At 44.3% G+C, this 5,394-nt stretch overlaps 1 non-coding gene across 1 annotated transcript; it reads right to left on the reverse strand.

Moving 5' to 3' along the window:
- Positions 1-3,146: 3,146 nt before the first annotated feature.
- LOC118576952 lies at positions 3,147-3,249 on the reverse strand. Its single transcript, XR_004944141.1, has one exon. It is a non-coding gene; the product is annotated as a small nucleolar RNA U13 (small nucleolar RNA).
- Positions 3,250-5,394: the final 2,145 nt, after the last annotated feature.

Raw genomic sequence — 5,394 nt, forward strand, 5'->3', positions numbered from 1 at the left:
TTCTATTAATAGGCGTAGGGAGACCCACCCTCAATGTGGGCGGCGCCATTGCCTGGACTTGGGTCTGGGCATTCAAAGGAGAAAGCCAACAGCAGGAGCATCATCATCCTCCGCTTTCTGATTGTGGATGCAATGTGTCTCAGGGGCTTCCCTGACGCCATGGACTATGCCCCTAAACTGTGAGCCAAAGTCAGTCCTTTCTCCCTTACGTTGTTTTTGTCAGGATATTTACCATAGTAACAGAAAAGTAACTAAGACTTGGAGCGAGGCTGGTCTCCTGTGAAGCTGAAGAGCGTTGTCAGTTTCAGCTGGAACAAGGACTTGGTCATCACCATCATTCCATAATTCTTGCTCCCCTACCCCTACCCCTACCCCCACCCCTAAACTCCCCACTTCCCTCTCAGCCCCCTAACCCCCCACCCCCATGCCTCCCTTGTTGCATCCCAGTCTCATCTCAGCCCCAACGTGGTCATTTAAGTTGAGGTATCATTTTAAAGAGTTTAAAGAAAAGGGAATTAAATACTTAAGCACATATGCCGTACGTTCTTAAAATTAAAAGGGGGGGGGAGAGAGAGAGAGAGAGAGAGAGAGAGAGAGAGAGAGAGAGAAAGGATTCTTACAGCTTTTAATGGAAGCAATAGAAAGTCATGGAAGCATTTGACAACGTCCATAATCAAACTGCCTTAGCCGTGAGAGTAATAAAGTCTCATGCTGTTGACACTGCTGAATCAAAACTCAGTAAAAGAAACACCATCCCTGTCATTTCCTGGTTTGAAAACCACTTGTCCTACTACAGACTGCCTGGTAAACAAGAAGACTGAGCTAATCTCTCCCTGGTCAAACTGCACTCTCACCTCAGTCATGGGTGGGGGTGCAGACGAAGCTACATTCCTTGTTTTGCTTTGCTTTGTTCCTTGTTAGTCAGCTTTCCATGACTGTCACAAAATGCCCTAGAAAACCAACTTACAAAGAAAACACCAATTTAGGTTCACCGCTTCAGAGTTTCCAATCCAGTATCGGGCAGTCCCACTGCTTTTAGGTCTTTTGCAGACTAGGGTGGTGGGACAGCACACTGTGTGAGGGGCAGGTTGGGGAGCAAAGCTGCTCATCCTAGTCTGGGGTGTGAAAGGAAAGGCAAAGAGCTGGGATCTCAATATCCTCTCCAAAGTCACACCACCAATGACCTGAAGACCTCCCACTAAGCCCCGCCCCTTAAAGGTTCCACTGTCTCTCAGAGTGCTGTCAGGTGGGGACCAAGCCTTGGATACATGGGCCTTTGGAGGCAGTTAGACGCAAGATAGTAGTCCTGTACCAGCAAAACACTGGACACACTCTTGACTTGTGAATATGGCAGTAAGCATAATTATGCTGAAGTCTGCAGCATTGGAGATTATTGTAAACCTTACATCTCATCTTAGATCAGTGATGTTGATATGTGCACATGTAAGATAAAGCTGCCGAGGCCTTGGCATCCAGGCAGTGGCAGACTGTGCTCAATTGAAACAATAAGTAAGCCTGTTAGTCACTTCCTTAATTAGTGAGTGATGGGGAGGGCTCTGCCCACTATGGGTGCTGTCACCCCTGGGATGGTGGTCCTGGGTTCAATAAGAAAGCAAAGTGAGCAAGTTATGAGGGACAAGCCAGTAAGCAGCCTTCCTCCATGGCCTCTGCATCAGCTCCTGCCCAGGTTCCTGCCCTGTTTGAGTTCCTGTCCTGACTACCTTTGATGATGAATAGTGAGTGATATGGAAGTCCTTCCCAACTGGCTTTTGGTCTTAGTGTTTATCACAACAATCATAACGCTAAGTAAGACATGGCTCAGTGGTAGAGCCTTAGTCAACATTAAGTCTCTGGGTTGCGTCGATAGTGACACACACAGTTAAGGGTTAACCAAAGAGAAAGCTAAACTATCTGATTTTTTCAGAGAACATCATTTTTACATGAAATAATAATGAACCCAAAACTGCTGTTCAAGCTTGGGTATTTAGCAGAAATTTTCTTGAAAATAAAGTGAGCCTGTTGTCTCAAGGGAAACAGCTGATAGAGTTTGTGGCTGATTATAACATAAAATATTTTTTTAAAAAAACTTGAATTTCAAACCTTGTGTCTGGCATCAGGAGCTAGCCTGTTAGCTTCCCAGTGAAGATTTTTAGTGGTTATATTTACAAAGATTTTTTTTTTCTGATGGTCTGAAAAAGACAGGTCAAAAATCTAAAAAATGTGCATGCTTAGTAAACCAGTTTTCTAATGGTCCTAATGTGTAGAAGACCCACCCAAAGAACAGTATACACAGGCAGATTTTACTGTAGCGATCTCTGAATAAGCCATTGCTCTAGGAAATGGGGTGGATAGGAATGAAGTACAATGGCACACATGTAAGAAAATATCATGGTGAAACCCATTGTTTGTGTGCTAACTAAAGCTATCAATACAAAGGACATTTCGTTGATCTCACTTTAGGTATCAAATTACAACTAACCTCTAAGAAACTACCTCTTCTTAATTTTTGATGTGTTATCAAAGAAAATATCTACAGTTATCCCAAATAGCCATAAAAGAGGTTGTAATCTTCTTTTTTGTTGTTGTTGTTGCTGAGACAGGGTTTCTCTGTGTAACAGCCCTGGCTGTCCTGGAAGTCATTTTGTAGACCAGGCTGGCCTCGAACTTAGAGAGATCTTCCTGCCTCTGCCTCCTAAATGCTGGGATTAAAGTGTACACCACCACCACCCGGCAGCTAATGCCTTCTCTTTTATAATTAGATAATCTCACAAATATTTTTGTTAGAAAGCATAGTAACTGCTTTGGTCTGTGAGATGTTCAACAGATAAAAGTGCTTGCCAACTTGAATTGGATCCCCATAACCTGCTTAGTGCAAGGAGAGAATTGATCCTAGCAATTTGTCCCCTGACCTCCACCCACCATCCCCACTGCCCCACAAACATAAATAAAATACATAGATGCTATTTAAAAAAGAGAAAATTAGTACCCACTGGTAAAATATATCATTTACACTAAGAAGTAAAGGGGCTAGCGTTATCTTTAAAGTAATGAGTAAAAATTTATTCTCAGATTTAATTTCTAATACGCTCACAGTGGTTGATATAACACACATATAAACAAAAGCTTTTAGGGAGACTTCATTTTCATGCCAGATAGTACTATACATACCTCATAGCAAAGTCTGAAGCAGATACATCTCACACAATGGCATGAAAACCCAAACGCCACATTTATGCAGCACAAAAAGGTTCAAAACCTTTCATGGTTTTCATTTATTTTTCAATGATGGAGAAGGAAGCACAAGTCTTGTTTATGCTAAGCAGGTACGTGCCACCGAGCTACAGCCTCAGCCTAGGATACCAAAGTTTTGTTGTCTGTTGTTGTTTTGTTTTTATTTGTTTGTTTTTCAAGACAGGGTTTCTCTGTAGCTGTCCTGGAACTCTCTCTGTAGACCAGGCTGGCCTCAAACTCACAGAGATCCACCTGCTTCTGCCTCTGGAGTGCCCGGATTAAAAGTGTGTGCCGCCACCACCTAGCTAGCATATCATATTTTAAGAGTGTCCTAAGGCCAAAAGGTCTGAATGTCACTTACTTAACTCCAACCATAATTCATCTTCTGGGATCAAAGATGGATCCAGCCTTCCCTGAAGCATGCAGCTGTCTGCAAGCAAAGGACACCTGAAAAGTTCCCCATGTCCTCTGAGGAAAGAGAGGGGAGTCTTCGGAGGAACCATGCAGTCTGGTATCACCACTGCAGAGTGAATTCTGACCTGTACTGAGGATTCTTGAGACAATTCTGGCCAACAAATGTTGCATTAGGTCTAGTACACTCTGTGGTAGGTGGTTAGAGTTGGGGACAGGGGTCCTCTCTCTTGAAGAACAGCGGACTTGTGAGACATGAGGCGTTTGCTCTGCAGCTCTTCACAGGCTCTTCTGCCAACAGGCAGCCCACCAGGTATGTGAGGCATTCTCAATGGAGTGAGCACTTCAGTCTCCTTAGTACGCATCCTCATCTCACTGTTTCACCGAATTTACAAACTGAAATTTCACTGCCACCAGTTCAATTCTCCTGCCTAAACATACTTACATGACTACGTCCCCATTCAAAACTCTGAGAAAATCCAGCGGACGCAGCAAGTAATGCCCAAATTCTTGACATGCACTTAGAGATTTCCACACGTAGCCCCAGATTGTCTTCCGAGACTTCCAGACTAAGTTTAACCTAGGAATTAAGAGCATGCACTCCTGAGCCAGGCCACCTGGTGTCCAGACCTGTTTCTATCAGTGACCACAACTAAGCGACTGGAGCAATGATGTTCTGATGAATGTTCAGTGGCTGGTTCTCAGGGTGGGCTTGAAGTTCTTATTCATTAACACTTCCTAATTTCCAGATACTTGCGCTATGATCGGTTTCTTCTGTTTGTTTACCTGTTTGTTTTGATATATCTCACTATGTAGACCAGGCTAGACTAGAACTCACAGAGATCTGCTTATCTCCACCTCCCATGGTCTGGGATTAAGTGTGTATACCAAAACATTTTGGTGGCCAAATTTCTTTTTGAGAGAGTCTTCTTATACAGTGCAGATGGCCCTTAAACTCACTGTATAGCCCTGGAGGCCTCAAATTTACAGCCTCAGCCTCTGAGCTCATGATCACAAAGCACACGACCACAGCCAGCCACCACAATGGCCAATTCAAGCAACCCACGATGTCCCTAAATTCAGAGTTAGGAAGAGAAGTTCCCCACTGGCTCTCAAGCTCTAGGGCAGGCTGGCAGTAGCTCTCCAGTGGACTTTGAGAAGGTACCGACCCTTCTAGAGACAGCTTCCTCCTTCTCTGGAAGGTTTGTAAAGACGGATCACTGGGTCCTACACCCAGAGTTCCTGATTCAGTGAGTCTCCGAGGGACTCCAAGGTTTGCATTTCTAGCATTTTCCAGACCATGCCATGCTGAGTGCTACAAGTAGAAACCCTATAAAATGCCAAGCTCTGGCAATTCCTGGCAGGATGCGTTTTCCTGCTGCATTTACATACATACACATTTCCTTTCCTTGGGTCCTACTGCACCTCCCTATCTCTTCTTTCTGTCTTGCCAATCTTCCCACTGAAATCATAATTCAGCTTAAATACTCCCTAGTCTTGTGACATGTTCCTGGGAAGACTTGAGCAAACATCTGTTCACCACAAACAGGGGACTAACAACAGAACTATGTATGGACACCACCAAAGTCCGACTTGGTGAGCCAATGAGTTTTGTTTGAGTCACTTACTGGAGTATAAAGGTATGGTTACTTCCAGGGGCAGAAATGAGTCAAAGACAGATGAATCACCAAAATCCATCGGAGCACAGGCGACAGGTCAGACCCTGGAGCACACCGCACAGCCTGCAGATGG

This window comes from Onychomys torridus, chromosome 1 (genome assembly GCF_903995425.1).
Source record: "Onychomys torridus chromosome 1, mOncTor1.1, whole genome shotgun sequence".
Taxonomy (NCBI): domain Eukaryota; kingdom Metazoa; phylum Chordata; class Mammalia; order Rodentia; family Cricetidae; genus Onychomys; species Onychomys torridus.